Source organism: Hyperolius riggenbachi, chromosome 10, assembly GCF_040937935.1.
Source record: "Hyperolius riggenbachi isolate aHypRig1 chromosome 10, aHypRig1.pri, whole genome shotgun sequence".
Taxonomy (NCBI): domain Eukaryota; kingdom Metazoa; phylum Chordata; class Amphibia; order Anura; family Hyperoliidae; genus Hyperolius; species Hyperolius riggenbachi.
In genome coordinates this window covers 130934675-130957865 of record NC_090655.1, presented here as the reverse complement: position 1 = coordinate 130957865, position 23191 = coordinate 130934675, and the positions used below count along the sequence as shown (strand labels likewise).

General features: G+C 44.0%; 1 protein-coding gene across 9 annotated transcripts in view; it reads right to left on the bottom strand.

Annotated features, from left to right (window-relative positions):
- USP54 (ubiquitin specific peptidase 54) overlaps window positions 1-23191 on the bottom strand; it is a 230889-nt gene that overhangs the window by 164791 nt on the left and 42907 nt on the right. Inside the window, exon 1 of one of the 9 annotated variants that reach the window (XM_068258056.1) lies at window positions 11193-11317. The exons of the other annotated variants lie outside the window; for them this stretch is intronic. The gene's annotated coding sequence lies outside the window, so the exon portion shown is untranslated. Of the gene's footprint in view, window positions 1-11192; window positions 11318-23191 lie in introns of those variants that run through there. 9 annotated transcript variants of the gene reach the window in all.

Below are 23191 nucleotides of genomic sequence, written 5' to 3'. Positions count from 1 at the left end.
GCGTACTACAAAGGTAAAAAAAGTACTATCAAACTTATTATAAGTATTTTCTGCATGCGGGGAGCTTTTATGGCATTTTATTGACAAGGTTTGAAAATATCTCCTTGGAGAAAACTCAGTTAATAGGATATGGGCCTATAAAAGCTAAGAATCCAAATCATTAAATTACATTTGTAGTTGGAACTCTGTGACTCTCTAATTATCAGAGGTCATAAACGCCAATGTTGCTAATAAAAACTTGAGTGCAGGGAACATATGAAAAGTTAAATAGTTCAAGATTTGCCTGTGTGGGAGCCTTATTAAAGAGACTCTGAAGTGAGTTAAAAAAAAAAAAAAAAAAAAAAAAAAAATCGCTTTTCAGCTTATATTCCACATGGGCATGTTTGCCCCAGCTAAAACGCCGCTATCCCGCGGCAGAACGAGGGGTCTTTACCCCCCCCAAATCCCCCCCCCCCCCCCTGCAAAATCCACAACCAACTTGGTTGTAGATTTTGCTGCTCATGGAGGCAGGGCTATGAGCTGTAGCTCTGCCTCCATGCGCGTCTATCAGCGGCGGATTTCCGGCTCTTCCCGCCCCTCTCAGTGAAGTAAGAGGGAGAGGGGCGGGGGAGAGGCGGAGATGCGCGCTGATAGACGCGGTGAGAGGCAGGGCTGCGGCCGTTAGCCCTGCCTCAACAGGAAGCGATCCCCGGACACCACGGAGGGGATTTTGGGGGTAAAGACCCCTCGTTCTACCGCGGGATAGCGGAGTTTTAGCTGGGGCAAGCATGCCCATGTTCAATATAATATAAAAAGCGATTTTTTAACTCACTTCAGACTCTCTTTAAGTCTCCAAGTGGACTCAAAAAGCAAAGGGAAAAAAAAAAAAAAAAACACATTCTTAAAAATTCTAAAAACATGTCCATACACCACTAAATTCACTGAGAGGAGAGTCTTTTCAAAGAGACAAAAAAAGCAAGAGACACCGAATCTACTGTAATGTATCAAAAAATAAAGTTTTGACTGTGGACTGTGGTTCTCTCCTAATCCTCACACAGAAAAGCCTGTGGAAATTTAAATTGAACTACATTTCAAAGGAATTCTGACATCACTTGTAATTGAACTGACAATTATGTAAGCTGTATGTAGCCTTTGACTGAGATCTCAAGAGGGAATTACTACAATGGGTTATTATAGGGAGGAGAATGTCTTGTTACATCAGCAAAGTTGGAGAACTCTAAGCAGCAGGTGTCTGACCCCAAACACAAAGGGAGTTGTTGTGTTCTGTGTGCAGAGCTGTGTGGAGCGTGGTACTCACTGCAAACTGAGCAAGACAAACTGTACTCTATTAGTAGCATGGCCTCATACACATCTCCACTGCCAAAATATGTCATCATGCTTCAAGGCAGAAAATCCAATCCCCGCGTACAAGTGTAAAAACAGCAATCATGACATGATATACTCTGGTGTTTCGTAATCCTGGCTAAGGGTGGTTCCATGGAGCTAAAAACTTGTAGAACAGAATAAAAAGGGTGTAACAGAGCTAAACTTGCCTTAAACTATTCATCAATTATCGTTTAAGAGGAAGTATGTTGTATTACATAATAAGAAAAACAGAAAAACTACTGCCTCAAAAAAAAATGAAATGAAGTAGATAGGGCTTTTCAACCTTTGGTACGCGTATCACCAGCGGTACTTTGCTGTTGGCCAGGTGGTACACACCAAATTTGATACTTAATTGCCCACCTGCCGCTTGTCCTGGTCCCGTCCTGTCTACACAAAGTTCGGCTACCCCTCGCTGTGCTGCCCTGCGGCATATTTCAGACCTTAGATCAGCAGTGAAGAGATAGTCAGGTGAACGGTGCACAGTGACGGCAGGTATACTTCAAATACAGGAAGTGTCATCACTGCTCACTTCCTGTATTTGAAGTATAGGTGCCGTCACTGTGCACCGTTCACCTGGCTGTCTCTTCACTGTGGCCAGGTTACCACTGATTTGAGGTCTAAACTATGCTGCAGGGCAGTACAACGAGGGGTTGCCAAACTTTGTGGTGAGTCACTACCCAGCTCACTGGTGATGAGGGGAGGCTACCTATATTAAAGTAGGGAAAAGAAGGAGGAACTGGAAAGGCTGGCAGTCTACCTACAGATTGCTTATAAGCTAATAATGGCAATCTGTAGGTTAGCAATCTAATTGTAATCCTTTTCACCAATTCCTCCTACTATTCGCCTCCCATATGCCCTCCTTTTCATAAAGTGTACCTGTAAGAAAAAAGTGCCCTTGAGGGATCCTAAAGAGGCTTCCCTCTTCCTCCTCAGTGGAGGTGATACAGTGCTGGGACCCCTTGAAGATCTCCTAGTCAGCGTGAGTGCATGCGCAGCAGCTACTCTCCACTCAGGCTTCTGTGGAAACAGCCAAGCCTGATCAGGTCAGATCTACTATGCAGGAACACTGGTGATACTTGAAACTTTTTAGGCAATAAAAGTGGTACAATTAGTGAAAAGGTCACCCTCCCCTCTTAATGCTCAACACTATTGCACCGCTCCCAGTGCCCAACACTAACTTCCTCCTGCAAACTAATACTAACCCCTCGGCACCCAACTACTGGCCATTTGGCTACTAACAGCTGATCTATTAGTATTTAATATAAGAAATGTGGCAGCCAATCAGCTACTAACGGATGCCCAACATACCATTTCGGCGCCATATAGCCGCAAATTACATTGGCGTCTGTTACACAGCTTCAGAAGTGGGTGCCAAAATGAACTGCTTCAATAAACTTCTACATGCAAAGTGAAAATGCACACCAAATAATCAGGATTTGCTGTTCTGAACCAGGCCAATTTAAACTGTACCTGAGGGAGGAAATATAAAATGCACACTTACCTCGATGAAACTTAAATGGAAGGTTCACGCTAAAATAAAAATACAAATCCACTTACCTGGGGCTTCCTCCAGCCCGTGGCAGCCAGGATGTGCCCTCGGCGCCGCTCGAGGCTCCCGGTCTTCTTCGGTGGCGCAGTACAGCTCGGAGGACGTCCGATGACGTCAGAACGCCCCCGTGAGGCGCATTTTGGAGCGCAGCAGAGCCTGACCTGGAAGTCGGCCTGGCCAGGTCGGGTGCGCCACCGCAGAAGACCGGGAGCATCCGGAGCGGCGCCGAGGGCACATCCTGGCTGCCACGGGCTGGAAGAAGCCCCAGGTAAGTGGATTTGTATTTTTATTAGACAGCGCGGATCTTCCCTTTAACACACTGCCATAGCCGAGCGATGCATCTGTACAGCACTATAGCCCCCGAACTGTCGTCTGGGGGATAACCGTCCGCCAGGTGCTCAGCTAGTAATAAAATATGGCACATGGGGTATCGTTTTAACCAGTGAAGGGCTAAATTCATTTCTTTTGTGTTTTATAACTGTGGGATTTGTCATGTGAACAGTAAAATCGGTGAAAATTGGAAAAAAAAAAAAAAAGAGTATTTTCTGCATTTATGCCGAATTCTTCCCCATAAGATGACTATAAAATAAAATCATTTTGGGAGAAAAATATTACCCAAGGAAAAAATGTACTAAAGAAAACAAAGACATATCACTAAGATGGCATAAGTTATTAAAAGTTACTGCTGTATCAAAACGACACAGCTAAAGTGTCGAAAATGTCAGGAACCTTAACCAGCCTAGCGTTATGGACGAGCTCAGCATGTCCACTACCGCCAGGCTGGATATCTCAGCCCCTGTTGGGTAGTTTTTTTACCCAAAAATTTACTTTGCTAGCTGTGTGTTTTATTCGATCGCCGACGCTCACCACCGATCTGCCGCTACGTACCGCAAAAGAGGGCCCCCCCCGACCCATAGCGCGGCCTGGCCAATCACCGCCAGGCTGCACTATGGGGTGGATCAGGACTCCCCCTGACGTCATTCCGATCTTCGCCATGGCGACGAGGGAAGCCCTAACAGGAAATCCCGTTCAGAGCAGGATTTACTGTTAGGTATGATTGCCGGTGGCGATCGGAGGGATAGCGCAGGGATGGGAGAATCATGTAGCTAGCGCTAGGCTAGCTACATGATAAAAAAAAAAAATTATGTGAAGAAAACCCACCCGCGGCCGAGCGCAGCAAAAAATCAAAACTCCAGAGTGGTTAAAGAGACTCTGAAGTCTCCTAAAATCCCACTTTTTATTTAACATTTTTTATCTTCAGCACTATCAGCCCTGCTAAACCGCTGCATCCCCGCAGCAGAAAGAAGAGCTTTGGGCTGTAGCTCTGCTTCCATGCGTGTCAATTCCCGGTTACCGCCGCCTCTCCCCGCCCCTCTCAGTCTTCCTTCACTGAAAGGGTGCAGGGGAGAGGCGGAGATCCGAGGGGAATTAACGTGAATGGAGGCAGAGCTGCAGCTCAAAAGCTCTGCCTCCCCAGGCAGCAAAATCCACGACCAAGAAAGTTGTGGATTTTTGCCCGCCATTTGGAAGGTTTGTAAACAGCTTTCTGCCGTGGGTATGCAGCGTTTTAGCAGGGCTGATAGTGTTGAAGATAAATGTTGAATAGAAAGTGGGATTTGAAGAGGCTTCATTGTCTCTTTAAGGGGTAAAAACCATGGAACGCGAACGAGTTATATAATAGCCAGTTTAACGTCATATAATTTTACCAAGGCTTTATATAACAGTATTACATGAGTAAACTACTAAGCAACAATATGCACTCAGAGGAATAAACTAATCTGCACCTCCCACAAAAATCCTTCACCCTGCTGGAAAATGTCCAACATTTGAGGGTTGGGAAGAGTCATGGTTATGGAACACCTGCCAGCCAGACATAGTTGTGAGCATTGTAGAATCACCAGGCAGCTTATGGAAAAGCTCCAGGTTTTAATGAAGAGAGTAAAGCAACAAAGTTTTCAGCTACACTCACTAAAGCAGAACTCTCTCCATTACATAAAAAGAATCATCTCTAGGGAGAAACCTAGATGGTCACCTCCCAGGAGAAGTCTAATGGTGCTCCTTCGCTTCACTCTGTAGGGATCTTTATCATGGCAATACTGTGGCAGTAATGATAATCCTCCAATTACACTTTCCAAGACAGCTGCCACCTCCCAGGTCTCCAAGTCAGAGGCTCTCTGGGATGGTAAGAGGGTCGGCTTTGATTGACATCAGAGAAGTGGAAACTCGCTCAGCCAATACAGTGCCAACTGGTGAAGAGATATTCAGATTAAAAAAGAAGCAGTCTTATGGAGAAATACAGTACAATTCAGTTTAATTTTTGAAATTCGTCTGCTGGTACCCTTTAAAGTGTTACTTAACTTGTACATAAATGGCCTTAAACCCATTAGCTGCTAAGGGGTTAAGACACTTTTAGGCCATTTATGTACAAGTTAAGTAACACTTTAAAGGGTACCATCAGACAAATTTCAAATCTGCTTCAATAGAGTTATCTCGCTTGAGATAAGTGTACTGCTTTTGACCTTAGTCGGCAGAACTGTAAATTGTTGGCATGCTTTGATCTCTCTCTCTCTCTGCTTGCAGAAAATACAGATATGCCTTGTTCACACTAGGGACATTGCTGTACGCATTTCACAGCGCATTGCACTGTGCACTTTGCTAGGTACAGCCTTTTCCATTGATTCTAATGTACCAATTTCACATGTATGTGCTGCATCAGTGAAACATGGTGCTGCATGCACTCCTGTGCGCTGTGCTGTGAAGCGCACAGCAATGCAAGTAAATGGGTGCGCTTTTTTATCACATAGAAGCACATTTACAATACTCCTTGGAGAAGCGTTTAAAAAAAATGATTGGCAACTGCAACATCAAATAAACAAAACGCATGCTGAATAAAAATATATTGAAACGCGTTTGATCGCAGGTAAAATGCATCAGTCCGCTTAAAGCACACCGCAATGCACTGAAACCCACATCAATGCATGCGCCTAAATACATTTCTGAAAGCACCTAAAAACAAAAGTCCCCTGTGAGGGCCTTGGCACACCGCAGATCATTTTTCAGGTCGTTTTTGATTTTTTAAAAAACACCTCCATTGACTTACATTGAAACTGCGGTAAAATTGTGGCAAAATCACTGCAATGCTGATTTTTTAAAATTTTGCCGCAATTTTACTGCGATCAATGGTGGCAGTTTAAAAATAAAAAAAGAAAGAAAGATAAACGACCAACAAAACGCTCTGCAGTGTGTCAGGACACTTATTTTCTCACAATGCCCCCTAGTGAGTAGCAGCCATAAATACATATTACAGCAGTACTATTTAGTAGCAAGCAGATGAACAAATAAGAAATAAAAAAATGTGTGAAAATGAAGTGGCCTGAAGCACTTGCAAGCCAAATGAACTGGCTGCTAAAGGGTAAAAATGGGGACCAGTTCTGCAATATACTTGCATTAGTGACTGCAGCCATGTTTGACAATACTGGCATGTCATGCCCTGTTCAGTATCTAGTTACAGGTTATCTAGGTTTAAAAAATAGATGTGTTCATGTTCAATCTCTTGAGCATCACTGCACCTCAACCAAGAGAAAAGAAAAACCACAAGGGCAAAAACTATCTCCGTAAATGGATCACGGTATCATCTCCCCATTACTAACAATCACAGCTGTGGAGGCACTTCACAGGAAAGCATCCAAGCCCCACATTACATGCACATATAGAATTTACCATGACTACTAAGTGGTTAACCTCATTCAAACAGGGATCAGCACACGGGTTGATATTTTATCATCAGTTGAGGTTTAATTTATCTTGACATGTTCCTTTCCTTCTCTCTCGTTATATATTGCCTGTCTGTACTTGTTATCTCTGTACAGATCTTATTTTCACTCACTGGATACAGGCTAAAGTCGCGTGACACAAGCACAAAGATTGTTGCCCACAGTGATCAGGACTCAACCCCTCGGGCAACAGTTGGTGCTGGGTGCTATACAGCCACGTCAAGAGGCTACAGCCTTGGTACATCTTCTGTTGCTATGGAGACAGTGAAGGAAGGACAATGCAAAACATGATGCATTGGCTTTAAAGGGAACCTAAACTGAGAGGGATATGGATATTTCATTTTAAACAATACCAGTTGCTTGGCAGTCCTGCTGATCTCTTTGGCTGCGGTAGTGGCTGAATCACACACCTGAAACAAGCATGCAGCTAATCCAGTCTGACTTCAGTCAGAGCACCTGATCGGCATGCTTGTTCAGGGTTTATGGCTAAAAGTATTAGAGACACAGGATCAGCAGGAGAGTCAGGCAACTGGTATTATTTTAAAAGGAAAAATCCATATCCTTCTCAGTTTAGGTTCACTTTAGGCAGGGGGAGCAAGAAGAACGATGAGCTCTGACGAGACCCTATGGCACTACAGATCTCTCAGGGGTGCATTGGGGAGGCTGTACACATGCTAGATTTTCAGCAGAGATGGCAGTCTAACATGCCATTTAAGGACACCTGAAGTGAAAGGGCTATGGAGGATGCCATTTTTATTTCTATTTAGCCTGACATCCTGCTGATCTTTCATGCATCAGTATTGTCTGAATCACACACCTGAAACAGGCATGCAGCAAATCCAGACAGACTTCAGGCAGAGCATATTATCTGCATGCTTGTTCAGGATCTATAGGTAAAGTATTAAGGTATCCATACCTGGCCGATAGAGCATTCAATGTAACAATTTTATCAAATCTGATAAAAATTGGTGACGAAACAAGCATGCATCAATGATTCAAGCGATCTTGGGATGAAATTTGTCAAATGCGACAATCAGTCATGCTGGAAAGACCTTGGTGAAAGTGCTTGATTGCATGCGCAGCGGTAATGGTGTTAGATATATCGTGATGACCAACAAATGTGACAGACCCCCAGCCGCTGTCCCCCCATCCCCTAAAGTGTAAAATGTCCCTCCCTTGCTGCAACTTTCGGCCTTATTTGCAGTCACCCCCGGGCAGCACCAGGCGTGTGTGAAGTGCACACATCCATATGGTGAGTTGTGGCAGTGGGACAGTTGAGATCACCAGGGAGACATTTATACTTGGGGGGCAGCCAGGCAGGCGACATCTATGGTCGATTCCTGATAAATTTCATGTTAAATCTACCAGGAATTGGCTTGCGATGTATGGGCAGGCAACAGATTTCTCTCTGATCAGATTTGTTCAGAGATAGCTCTGCCTCTTGGCTGATCTGCCCATACATTGACAGAGGTATGGGCACTTTTAGAGGCAGAGGATCAGCATGACAGCCAGGCAATTTTACTATCTTTCAGAAAAAGGCATCTGAGGTTTACACATATCTATACATAAGCAGTCCTTTCGTCTGCCCAGAGCCCCACCAAAACAAAGGTTTAGTATTCTGTAAGAAAGCTGAATGAAAAATACATTTTGTAAAAAATGGAAACTACAGTCCAAAGGAATCTCACAGCCCCCTCCTCCTCATATACACACACAATAACATCATTGTTAAGGCAGTCCAGAAGATTATTCAGAAGCCAGTTCTAAGCCCTTATCTTTAGTTTCATGATAGGCTGCCAAACAGCATTGCGGAAACAGAACAAAATCCCACAATCACAGCAACCTGTTTAATTACATAACGTTGCATCCCAAATGATTCTATGTCAGTGTGAAGGCATGATCATAAATCAATGACCCGATGATGTAAAGGGCTGACAACTGAACCACGAGAAAATATTTTCAGCAGTCTCAGCTGGTTACTCACTATTTGTGTTTCACAACACTGAAACCTTCTGGCTGAAACGTTTTATTGCATAATCGAGTTATGCAGTATGCAAGCATGCACATAGCATAGATCTCTTCAACACGGAAGATAACATAAACCTCCTGCCAAACAAAGTGTGGGAAGGTCGGGTTTTGTTTTCCTGCCTGTCCCAATAAAATAGATTCCATTTACTTACTGTTACTGGTGACACAGCAGAAGTGATTAACTCCCTGCAATGGTAATTCTGTTTTTGTTGGAGGCTGTACCAGGGCTGTGGAGTCGGTCCAAAAATCCACCGACTCCGACTCCGACTCCGACTCCTCAGTTTAGGATTCCACCGACTCCGACTCCACGACTCCGACTCCTCTAATTTGCATATTACAATTTTGTTGATTAAAAGTATGTAACATGAAATTCGTCTCTTAACTGCCAACGCTTAGGAATTTTACAAGACAACTGAAGTGAGAAGGATATGTAGACTACTATATTTATTCCCTTTAGACTAAAACTAGTCCTTGGTAAGAGTACTTGTAAAAGGTACAAACCAGAACAAAGAACATCTATCAGGCCCTAGGCAATGTAAGTGTGGGTACATGTAAGAATGATGTGCAAGTACTCTGCAGGGGAAGGAGGAGATTGTAAACAGACAACACCTCTGTGTTCAATGTGCACAGCATTCTCAGTGGATTCCCTGCAGCTCTGTGGGAAGTGCATATGTAGAGTATAGTACTACTGTGTAACAAAGTAAACCTGAGGCAGATTAAATTAAAGTTTTATACATACCTGGGGCTTCCTCCAGCCGCCTTCAGGATAATCAGTCCCTCGTTGTCCTCCTCCACCACCTGGATCTTCTGCTATGAGTCCAGGTACTTGAGCCAGTCTGGCGTAGTGCGCATGCACACACTCCGCCGCCAGGAGCATACTACACCTGTGTAGCACTATTGCACAGGTGCAGAACGTTCCTGGCTGTGGGAGCTGCATGCGGCTGGACATCGCTGACTGGCTGAATTACCAGGACTCATAGCAGAAGATCCGGGTGGTGGAGGACAGCGAGGGACTGATTAGCCTGAAGGGGGCTGGAGGAAGCCCCAGGTATGTATAAAACTTTACTTTTCATCCGTCTCAGTTACCCTTTCATTTGTAGTCACCAAACCAAATTTTAATAACATATCAAATTATTTGATTTCATGAGCAAAGGGAGTGCATACATTTGCATAAATCAGCATCAATGCAGAATTATTTCCATCTCGTTGACCATCTCTATTAGTGACACAGCTACACAACAGGCTTTATTCTTACAGCATAGATGTTATTTAGTATATATAAGAGATTCCTGTGTACACATCATATACACAGTACAGTCACAATCAGATATGTATATCTGACCTTAAAAATACGAGGACTGCTTTACTGAAGCAGCACAAGTAACTAATTTTGATTGGTTTATTTCATTTTTGTGGACTAAGCACAGCTATTACTGTATATATACTGTATATATACATTATTTTTAATGACTATTATCTGAGAAATAGAACATTTTATCATATTTTCTATTTTAATTACAGTTACAAATTCATTAGGAGTCGGAGTCGGAGTCGGTGCATTTTTTCCCGACTCCGACTCCAGGCACCCAAAATTGCCCGACTCCACGACTCCGACTCCACGACTCCGACTCCGACTCCACAGCCCTGGGCTGTACTCCCTTTGAACATCCTACTCCCTGTCTAAAAAGATGTTCACCAAAATGTCCACAAGGCTGTCACAGTCTCAGATTCTCGCACCAATGCTAGCAAGGTTCAAGAGAATAATGTTCTAGTTAGCAGGTACGCTCCCTTTAAGTATACTCCTTTCTGAAATAACTGTCTATTCTGAGGTACGTGGCAATATTTCTATATAACTATCAAAATTATCAAAGTTAACTAAAATTCTAAATGCCACATATATTTTCAGTAATTACTAGCAAATAGCAATGCAAAGGCTTTTCTTCATCCATTCATATCTTATGAGAAGAAAATATGACATTTACAGAGAACAGTGTTCACTGTGGGCATTACTATGAAGGGCTGTGTCCAGCAGATCCAGCATACAGAAACAATCTTTACTGGCTCTAATACCATGAGTGAAATGTGTTCAGAATTATATAAAGCAGAAATATAGCTTCAAATGTGTGTGAATAATCATCAGCTGCAGCTGTGTGTTCTGTCTCGCCCTCTCTCTGTATTGCAGTGTAAAGTAAGCAGTTTACAGCCAGGTTACAGTTCAGCTCTGCCTCTAGTCCGTCCTCCCCCCGGGAGGCCAACACAAATTTGTTACATTTCGCTGGTATAAACAAATTTATATAATATATATAAACTATTTTTTTCACATAAGAGACCTCTGAATATCATTGTAGTGTTGCTGGCTAAAAGCTCTATAGATATGTTGGGTTTACAGAAAAACAGTTTATTTGATAGTTCTTAAACCCCTTGATGTGAGATCTTTGAGTTTGTGACAGTATTGTGCAATATTTCAGTACCATGCTTACCTTTCTTACTGTGAAGAATGAATACTGCTTGAAGAATGAATACTGCTTGATACCAGAGTAAAGAAATGCTTGACTGGACCAGGCAAATTTGAGTGTTCCACAAAGAAACAAACATGTATGTGGTTGATTTAAGAGTAAGGTCAGTAGCCTAGAGTGTTTATCCCTTCTTCCAAGCTAAGCTTCTCACTTTTCTTCTACTTTCCCTTAACTAATGCTAGGTACACATGATGCAATTTCCCAACAGATTTACTGTCGGATCGACTATTTCCAACATGTCCAATCTAATTTCCGATCGATTTTCCGTATACTTGAAAATCGATCAGAAAATCGATCGGAAATCAGATCGGACACGTTGGAAATAGTCAATCTGACAGTAAATCTGTCAGAAAATTGCATCGTGTGTACCAAGCATAAACACTTATGCCTTGTAACACAGACTAGATTGTTGTGGGCTAAGAAAGAGATTTGAGGCAGACTCTGTTAAAAATCTAGCAAGTGCACAACGGCTCCTGATTCATCTCATTCAAGTGGTGGTCCAATCCATTGTTCTACCACCTTACTCTTCCCATTCCATGCTGCTGTTCTGTACATCATCTCTCTGCCCCCTTCCATAGCAAGAGATCATGTCACTTTCCCACAGGCTAACACCGCATCTGTACAGAACTTGGCTCCGAACTGAATCCTTAGGGGCGACAGTAATTGCATATGTGTGTATGTACCTATACTTTCTATGCCATCATTTTTCATGCCACTAATTACTTATAAATAAATCAAACTCTTTCAGAAAAACCTAAAAGACCTTTAGTGGCAATCAATCCAAGGAATAGCACACATTCTACTGATATGCAATATCCTGTCAATATCATAAATGTTCAGTTTTCAGCTAAGGGAGTTGGGCTCGAGACTGGGCTATTAACTAGCAACAAAGACACTTTTATCTGTTGCTAAGGAACAGAACACTCCCTAAGCGCCCCTCCCATTGCCTCTTCACAGGTTGACTGGGAAAAAAAAGGCACCTTGGAAAGCTATTCCAGAAATCAATGTGTTAAGGCAAAGAAAAGTTATAGCTCACTTTGTCAAGAAAAGCTACATTTATCAGTTGAAGAACTATTAGAAGTGTTATTTTATGCTCTATGCGAGTATTTAAGCTTGTAATCTCTAGAAAGTGAAACCATTGTTGGCTCCATCACAGTATTTTCTGGAACATGTTCCTCCTATGTGAACACTACAAAGAAGGAAAAAAAAAACACAACTTCTTAAGAGGCTTACAAAGGAACTGAAGGACCTTTTTCTCACAGATAAAGCAACAGATAGGCCCGGATCACATTAGCGCTCGCCGTCCGGAATCGCCGTGCCGAGCCGGACCGCATGCAGAACGGACGGAACGGACGCACGGCATAGCAATGAAAGTCTATGCGTCCGTTCACATGCGTCCGTTTCGTCCGGACCGGAGCCGGACCGGATACGGACTCCGGCATAAGATCCTATTTTTTGGTCCTGCTCCTCCGGCAGACGTATCCGGAGCGGAGCCGGACTGTTGCATCCGGCCAATACAAACCAATGAGAACCGGAGAGCGCACAACACACTGGCTATAAAAACCGGACGTTCTACCCCACTTCCTATGCTTTTTCTAGTGGCCATTTTGGATGGGGACCACATGAGCCCAGCGTTCACAGAGTGGAGCAGCAGGGATTTCATGCTGGAGCTCTTTGGCAGCAACATGTCTGATGATATGTCTGATAACGAGGAGGTGAGGCCTTCTCCCCACATAGTAGTAGGTGAACAACAGGAAGGAGAGAATTCCCAGGTACGAGTAAAAAATGACTGGACCTATGGTCCCAACTGCAGTCTCTGTATCCACGGATGGTCTCCACACGTCCACCTGTCTCCAACAATGACCCCAGAGCTTCTGCTGACCTCCCAGACCCCAGGTATTTACAGGTTATCTTTTTAAGAAACCGGATCCGGACCGCAACCGTGTTCATACCGCACGGAAAACGGATGCAAACGGACCGGATCCGTACCTGATTCGGATAGGAACCGTACGGATTAGGTCCAGTCCGGATCCGGTGCGATCCGGACATCCGTTCCGGTTTTTACAAAACCGCAAGTGTGAACGGGGCCATACAGAAAGGCACCTCCTGACCACACACAAAAGTTGGAGATTTTAAAAACATATCAAGTTAACAAAAAAAAAAAGAGACTAGATGGGCATCTTGTCTGTTAGCGAGTGAGGTAATGATAATTTCTTAGAAAAAATATTACTGTTAGTAGGTTACACTGCAAACAAATATGCTATGTTCCTGCTATCCTCCATATAGGATATTTTTATTGTCTGTCTATCATACTGTATTAAAGGTCAACTGACCTGAGGGAGACATGGAGGCTGCCATATTCATTTCCTTTTAAACAATACCAGTTGCCTGGCAGTCCTGCCAATCTTTCATGCATCAATATATGCATATGCAGTCAAACTCAATTTAAACATTTGATCTGCATGCTTGTGCAGGGCTGTGGAGTCGGAGTTGGAGTCGAGGAGTCGGGGCGATTTTGGGCACCCGGAGTCGGAGTTGAAGTCGTGGGTTCAGAAACTGAGGAGTCGGAGTCGGGAGTCGGAGTCGCATGATTTTTGTACAAAATCCACAGCCCTGTTAAGTATTAGACTAAGGAGTCGGAGTCGAGGAGTCGGAGTCTGAGCAATTTTTGGTACCCGGAGTCGGAGTCAGAGTCGTGGTTTCATAAACTGAGGAGTCGGAGTTGGAAAATCTTTGTATCGACTCCACAGCTCTGTGCTTGTGTAAGGTCTATGACTTAGGCCCGGTTCACATTAGCGGGCGCCGTCCAGAATCGCCGTGCCAGACCGCATGCGGGACGGACGGAACGGACGCACGGCATAGCAATGAAAGCCTATGCGTGCGTTCACATGCGTCCGTTTCGTCCGGACCGGATCCGGACCGGATCCAGCATAAGACCCAACATGCGCTATTTTTTGGTCCGGCTCCTCCGGCAGCTGTATCCGGGGCGGAGCCGGACTGCACCATCCGGCCAATACAAAGCAATGAGAACCGGAGAGCGCACAACACACTGGCTAAAAATCCGGATGTTCTACCCCACTTCCTATGCGGATTGTTGCAGCGATTTTGGATGGGGACACATGGGCAAGCATTTTGGAGTGGATCAGCAGTGACTTTAAACGAGCTGGAGATGTTGGCAGCATGTCGGAAGTGGAGGTGAGTGCTAAACAGCGGAGGGCCTGATTCCACAGGTCCACCTTCTGCTGACCTCCCAGACCCCAACATTTTATTTGGTTTGTACTAACTTTTGCCAAACGGATCCGGATCGCATCCTGATGAACACCTGATGCAACCTGACCGGATCCGGATCGGATCCGGATCAGAACCGTACGGTTCCGATCCGGATCCGGTCCGGATCCGGTCAGGTCATCCGGTTCGTTTGGCAGAGAACCGCAAGTGTGAACCGGGCCTTAAGGTGGCCACTAACGGTCCAATTTCTAGCAAAAAATTGTTCGAGCGAAATTCTGATCGGAAGAAAAATCGTTCACTACACCATTAACGAACCAATCTTTGCTTCCCATCTATCACAACCAATCAAGAAAATCCAAATTTTGGTTTGACAAAAATCCAATGGGACGACTATTTTTTACAATCGTTCATAATCGATAGTGCCCATCAATTGAGATTATTTTTAATCAATCCGATCAGAATTTCTGATCGCTCGAACGATTTTTCGCTAGAAATTGAACCATTAGTGGCCACCTTAAAAGTAATCGCAGCAGAGGGTCAGCAGGACAGCCAGGCTATAAGCATTGTTTAAATGGAAATTAATTCCTTTAAGACAATAACAGTGAATAATTGTTCAAGTATTTATAAAGCATAACATGCAAAAATATTATAGAAACCTAAAAATATCTCCACAGACTGCTTAGCCATGTCCCCCTACCATATCCCCCTTTTCCCCTTGCTCTGGAAATGCCTGAATGAAACTTGGTCGAGCCAAATAAGCTATATACATATATATACACACACACACACACACACACACACACACACACACACACACACACACACACACACACACACATATATATTGATGTGAAAAACTATTTTCCCCCTTCCTGATTTCTGTAACGATTGGTGGTCAGCAAAACAGATTTTTTGATTATTGGTGATCTGCAGTATCACCAATAATACAGTTGCTATACCTGATTACGTGGTGATCTGCACAATCACCAATAATGCTAGTATAGCCAGACACAGGACAACCAATGTGAAATTGATACAGTGTCAAGTTCAGGCAGAGTTGGCAACAGGAATCAGATGGGCAGAAGTACAGAATCAACAAGCAGGAGAATAGTCACAGGAAGCAGAAGGTCATAACAGATAATACAATGCAATTAGTACTTTAAGCTATCAACAGAATCTGGCGTGTGGATCCCCAGCTCCAGCTGGTTCTAGCACACTTTGGGATCTGACTAGGGTCTGAGCGCTAACATGTTAGCATTCGCAACAGCAGACACGGAGCAACTGACAGACTAGTACTATATGTACAGAGATGCCCCGCAGCGCCGCCCCCATCACTCAGCCAATCCAAAGTACAGTTGGAGTCAGCTGACTAGGCAGATCAGCTGACTCCCCTTCAATTTGTATAAAGGTCCTGTCGGCTGGCACGCGCGGGCGTAGCCCTCAATTTATGTGCAATAGAAGAACCAGGCAGAGCAGCCGCATGTAACTGCGCGGCAGAGGCCGCCGGCTGATACGCGGAGATAGCCGCCATGCCGCTTGCCTCTGCGGCGGTATCTTCGCTATCCATTACAATTTCTTATTCTTTCGCATGTTTGTCACACTTAAATGTTTTGCTCATCAAAAAACGTTAACTATTAGTCAAAGATAACATGATTGAATACAAAATGCAGTTTTAAATGATGGTTTTTATTATTTAGTGAGAAAAAAAAAACTCCAAATCTACATGGCCCTGTGTGAAAAAGTGATTGCCCCCCTTGTTAAAAAATAACTTAACTGTGGTTTATCACACCTGAGTTCAATTTCTGTAGCCACCCCCAGGCCTGATTACTGCCACACCTGTTTCAATCAAGAAATCACCTAAATAGGAGCTGACAAAGAGAAGTAGACCAAAAGCACCTCAAAAGCTAGACATCATGCCAAGATCCAAAGAAATTCAGGAACAAATGAAAACAAAAAGTAATTGAGATCTATCAGTCTGGTAAAGGTTATAAAGCCATTTCTAAAGCTTTGGGACACCAGCGAACCACAGTGAGAGCCATTATCCACAAATGGCAAAAACATGGAACAGTGATGAACCTTCCCAGGAGTGGCCGACCGACCAAAATTACCCCAAGAGCGCAGAGAAAACTCATCCGAGAGGCCACAAAAGACCCCAGGACAACATCTAAAGAACTGTAGACCTCACTTGCCTCAATTAAGGTCAGTGTTCACGACACCACCATAAGAAAGAGACTGGGCAAAAACGGCCTGCATGGCAGATATCCAAGGCGCAAACCCCTTTTAAGCAAAAAGAACATTAAGGCTCGTCTCAATTTTGCTAAAAAACATCTCAATGATTGCCAAGACTTTTGGGAAAATACCTTGTGGACCGACGAGACAAAAGTTGAACTTTTTGGAAGGTGCGTGTCCCGTTACATCTGGCGTAGAAGTAACACAGCATTTCAGCAAAAGAACATCATACCAACAGTAAAATATGGTGGTGGTAGTGTGATGGTCTGGGGTTGTTTTGCTGCTTAAGGACCTGGAAGGCTTGCTGTGATAGATGGAACCATGAATTCTACTGTCTACCACAAAATCCTGAAGGAGAATGTCCGGCCATCTGTTCGTCAACTCAAGCTGAAGCGATCTTGGGTGCTGCAGCAGGACAATGACCCAAAACACACCAGCAAATCCACCTCTGAATGGCTGAAGAAAAACAAAATGAAGACTTTGGAGTGGCCTAGTCAAAGTCCTGACCTGAATCCTATTGAGATGTTGTGGCATGACCTTAAAAAGGCGGTTCATGCTAGAAAACCCTCAAATAAAGCTGAATTACAACAATTCTGCAAAGATGAGTGGGTCAAAATTCCTCCAGAGCGGTGTAAAAGACTCGTTGCAAGTTATCGCAAACGCTTGATTGCAGTTATTGCTGCGAAGGGTGGCCCAACCAGTTATTAGGTTCAGGGGGCAATTTCTTTTTCACACAGGGCCATGTAGGTTTTGAGGTTTTTTTCTCACTAAATAATAAAAACCATCATTTAAAACTGCATTTTGTGTTCAATTATATTATCTTTGACTAATAGTTTTTTGATGAGCAGAAACATTTAAGTGTGACAAACATGCAAAAGAATAAGAAATCAGGAAGGGGGCAAATAGTTTTTCACATCACTGTATATATATATATATATATATATATATATATATATATATATATATATATATATATATATATATATATATATATATATATACACACACACACACACACACACACACACACACACACAAAATTATTATTATTTTCGCACACAGCTACTATTTATTCCATTTTGTCAAATCTGAAAATTTCCAAGACCTAAAAAAGGATGGTAAAGTTATGAATGGTAAAAATAATAAAATAAAAATATGGTCTCCCACTGACTAATATGTAAAGCAGAAATGATTATTTAGGCTGGTTTCACACCAGGACATTGCGTTTTAGGGGACGTTATGGTCGCATAACGTGCCCCTAACACAACGCCTGGTGCTCCCTGCTTTGGACGTCAGAGTGAGCCGCGTTGTGCAGCTCACTCTGGCGTCCGTGATGCCGTGATGCGCACTCTTGGACGCATGCGGCATCACGTGGTCCCGCCGGCCAATCGCAGCACAGAGCGGCCGTTCCAAGAAGTAAACACTGCACGTCACTGAGTGCAGTGAATATTAATTAGCCATGTGCCTGGCCGCTCTCCGCTCCTCCCCAATGTTACTGAGCATGTGCAAGCAGTCTAACGCGGCTCTGCCGCTTACAAAGTACTGCATGCAGTACGTTGACTTATGGCGCAGCGTTACTGTGTAACGCAACGTGGGCACTGTGAACAGCCCATTGATTTTTTTTCATTGCTGTGCGGTGGGCTGCGTTACAGGCTGCACTAACGTGCGCCTGTAACGTCCCACTGTGAAACCAGCCTAAAAGTCAACTGGTGCTCATTTTGCTGCAGTTACTTTATTTAAAGAGACCCTGAAGCGAGAATAAATCTCGCTTCAGTGCTTGTAAACAGCCGCTATCTCGCGGCTAAACGGGGGTCCCTTCACCCCCAAACACCCCCCCCCCCCCTTCGCTGAAAATCAACGACCAAATTGGTCGTAGATTTTGCTGCTGCTGGAGGCAGGGCTAACGGCTGCAGCCCTACTTCACAGCGCGTCTATCAGCGGCGCATCGCCGCCTCTCCCCCGCCCCTCTCAGTGAAGGAAGACTGAGAGGGGCGGGGGAGAGGCGGAGATATGCGCTGACAGACGCGCGTGGGGCAGGGCTGCAGCGGTTAGCTCTGCCCCAATGCGGAAGCGCTCCCCCGCTGCACGGAGGGGATTTTGAAGGTAAGGGACCCCTGTTTAGCCGCGCGGTAGCGGCGTTTTAGCAGGGGCACACATGCCCCTGCTAACTATGAGCTCTGAAGCGAGATTTATTCTTGCTTCAGAGTCTCTTTAAAATATGGTCTAACACTCCGCTCGGTCAGCATCAATTGTCTTGTGCTCAGCATCTTTAATTATCCATCAGAAAAACAGCGAGTTATTGTCTGATCCTACTCTGAACAAGTTCAGGATGATTAAAAGCTATTTTTGTACTTTGGTGACAAAGGTACTATAGCAGCAACTGGCTTTATATAACTAACTCTAGGAGTTTTACCTAGATCCACCTATGCTGAATGCCTGACAGAAATTCTACCTTTTCCCACTTAGGGCTCATTCACACTATGGGCTTGATTCACTAAACCTTGACAACTCAAATATCACACCTTATCTTTTCATAAGGTGTGATCTTTGATATCACACCTTATAAAAAGATATCGCACCTTATCAAAGTTAACACGCCTTATCAGAGTAGCATAGCGAGCGATACAAACTTATGCCTGCTAATTGGCAATGGCACTCGTCCTGCCCTAAGCCCCTGCGGGTTCCTAGCACTCGCTATGCTACTCTGATAAGGCATGTTAACTTTGATAAGGTGTGATATCTTTTCATAAGGTGTGAAATCTTTTCATAAGGTGTGACATTTGAGTTATCACGGTTTAGTGAATCATGTGCATTGCTGTCAGTCATAACAGAATGCACATGTAAGTCCATAGACTTGCATTTTACTGTTCAGTTTAACTGTGTGTTGCCACGCATTGTGCTGCTGTAATGCATCCGGGAACATTTTCTCGCACAACGCACGTGATTTTCCCGGTTATCCTGTGCTGTGGCTGCTGACATCTGCGCTTTAATGTGTCGTGATCCATGTACCACTCATTGTGGACACAAGCGCGAAATCGTGTTTGTGCGTGTGCTGTGTGGAATGAATGAGCAGTTTCTCCTTTTTACTGCTATTTTTATTTCCATTGCTGAGAACCAGCTACCTGATTTCAATGTTAGCGGTCATGTAGACAGGAGGAGAGTGGAAATCTCAACTGGAGCAGAGACAATAAAAATATGACAAATGTAACCCCACTCTGTCCACTACACACAAATACAGTGGAGGAAATAATTATTTGACCCCTCACTGATTTTGTAAGTTTGTCCAATGACAAAGAAATGAAAAGTCTCAGAACAGTATCATTTCAATGGTAGGTTTATTTTAACAGTGGCAGATAGCACATCAAAAGGAAAATCGAAAAAATAACCTTAAATAAAAGATAGCAACTGATTTGCATTTCATTGAGTGAAATAAGTTTTTGAACCCTCTAACAATAAAAGACTTACGGTAATACTTAGTGGAAAAACCCTTGTTTGCAAGCACAGAGGTCAAACGTTTCTTGTAATTGATGACCAAGTTTGCACACATTTTAGGAGGAATGTTGGTCCACTCCTCTTTGCAGATCATCTCTAAATCCCTAAGGTTTCGAGGCTGTCACTGTGCAACTCTGAGCTTGAGCTCCCTCCATAGGTTTTCTATTGGATTAAGGTCCGGAGACTGACTAGGCCACTCCATGACCTTAATGTGCTTCTTCTTGAGCTACTCCTTTGTTGCCTTTGCTGTATATTTTGGGTCATTGTCGTGCTGGCACACCCATCCACGACCCATTTTCAGTTTCCTGGCAGAGGGAAGGAGGTTGTCGTTCAGGATTTCACGATACATGGCTCCGTCCATTTTCCCGTTAATGCGATTAAGTTGTCCTGTGCCCTTAGCAGAAAAACACCCCCAAAGCAAAATGTTTCCACCCCCATGCTTGACGGTGGGGTCGGTGTTTTGGGGGTCATAGGCAGCATTTTTCTTCCTCCAAACACACTCTATTTTGGTCTTATCAGACCACAGCACCTTCTCCCAGTCACTCACAGAATTATTCAGGTGTTCATTGGCAAACTTCAGACGGGCCTGCACATGTGCCTTCTTGAGCAGGGGGACCTTGCGAGCCCTGCAGGATTTTAATCCATTGCGGTGCAATGTGTTTCCAATGGTTTTCTTGGTGACTGTGGTCCCTGCTAATTTGAGGTCATTCACTAACTCCTCCCGTGTAGTTCTAGGATGCTTTTTCACCTTTCTCAGAACCATTGACACCCCACGAGGTGAGATCTTGCGTGGAGCCCCAGAGCGAGGTCGATTGATGGTCATTTTGTGCTCCTTCCATTTTCGAACAATCGCACCAACAGTTGTCACCTTCTCTCCCAGCTTCTTGCTAATGGTTTTGTAGCCCATTCCAGCCTTGTGCTGGTCTACAATTTTGTCTCCGACATCCTTGGACAGCTCTTTGGTCTTTCCCATGTTGGAGAGTTTGGAGTCTGCTTGATTGATTGATTCTGTGGACAGGTGTCTTTTATACAGGTGACTAGTTAAGACAGGTGTCCTTAATGAGGGTGACTAATTGAGTAGAAGTGTCTAACCACTCTGTGGGAGCCAGAACTCTTAATGGTTGGTAGGGGTTCAAAAACTTATTTCACTCAATGAAATGCAAATCAGTTGCTATCTTTTATTTAAGGTTATTTTTTCGATTTTCCTTTTGATGTGCTATCTGCCACTGTTAAAATAAACCTACCATTGATATGATACTGTTCTGAGACTTTTCATTTCTTTGTCATTGGACAAACTTACAAAATCAGTGAGGGGTCAAATAATTATTTCCTCCACTGTAGATATTATGTGCAACAGCGTATCCTAAGCAGCTTTACAGTGTTTTTGAGAAACCAAGCTCCTCTGAGCTTGGTTATGGTAAACATACAGGGCTTTAAAGGGAACCAGAGACGAAGCACCTTCATGTATTTTACCATATAGATCAGTGGGAACATTAGAGAAAACACCTACCTTGCTTTCTGTTTCACTCTGCACTGCACAGCTTGCTTCTAATCAGCCCTGATAAAATCCCCGACTGAGCATTCAGTCTGGCTTTGCTCAGGAATATTTATAGCTCAGTCTGTGTTCTCTCATGTCTTTTCAAGTCCAAGCCTGCCCCCTGCTGGCTCTGCTCAGAAATCATTATAGCTGAGTCATTATAGCAAAGCCAGACTGAATGCTCAGTTGAGGATTTTATCAGGTCTGATAAGAAACAAGCTGCGCAGTGCAGAATAAAACAGAAAGCATGGTAGGTGTTTTCTCTAATGTTCCCACTGATCTATATGATAAAATACATTAGGGAGCTTCGTCTCTGGTTCATTTTAAAGTGTACCCGAGTTGACGTTTCACATGAGATAAACATATGCATGTACAGTGCGAAACATTAATAACCGGGATGTTTTACTTACCGTATATACTCGCATACAAGCCGAATCAAAAGTCAAAAGTTGGTAGGTCGGCTTGTATGCGAGTCTTTCCTGGTGGTCCGTGTACAGATCGCCGCTACAGGGAGCTGCGCTCTTTCCTGCCCCCTACATCGTCACAGCAGCAGCAGCGCGCCCGGTGACGCCATGTTGTGTATAAGTGTGATCACTTATACACAACATGAGAGGGAAACCACGGATTAGGAAACGGCTGCCTAAGCGGGCAATAGCAGCAGGGCCGCAGGGGGAGCGGGGAGGGGGGGGGGGGGGGGGTCGGGGGGAGCGAGCGCTATACTGGCCACTACCTACCTATACTGGGCACTATACTGGCCACTACCTACCTATACTGGGCACTATACTAGCTATACTGGAGCACTACCTACCAATACTGGGGCACTATACTAGCTATACTGGGCACTATACTAGCTATACTTGGCACTATTCTAGCTATACTGGGGCACTATACTAGCTATACTGGGGCACTACCTACCAATACTGGGGCACTATACTAGCTATACTGGGCACTATACTAGCTATACTGGGCACTATACTAGCTATACTGGGGCACTACCTACCAATACTGGGGCACTATACTAGCTATACTGGGCACTATACTAGCTATACTGGGGGCACTATACTAGCTATACTGGGCACTATACTAGCTATACTGGGGGCACTATACTAGCTATACTGGGGCACTATAGTAGGTATACTGGGCAGTATACTAGCTATACTGGGCACTATACTAGCTAAACTGGGCACTATACTAGCTAAACTGGGCACTATACTAGCTATACTGAGGCACTACCTACCCATACTGGGACACACTGGGGGGACCCCCGGCTTATATGGGGGTCAATCATTTGTCTTTTTCTCAGGTAAAAGTTGGGGGGGGGGGGTCGGCTTATATGTGGGTCGGATTATATGCGAGTATATATGGTATTTTAATTTTGCTGCTTAAAAAGAGTTATTTTTTAGGCATGCAAGTGACAACTTCTATCTTGTCAGTACCTTGTCGGGGAATATAGTGCACATTTCTGATAAGCAAATTA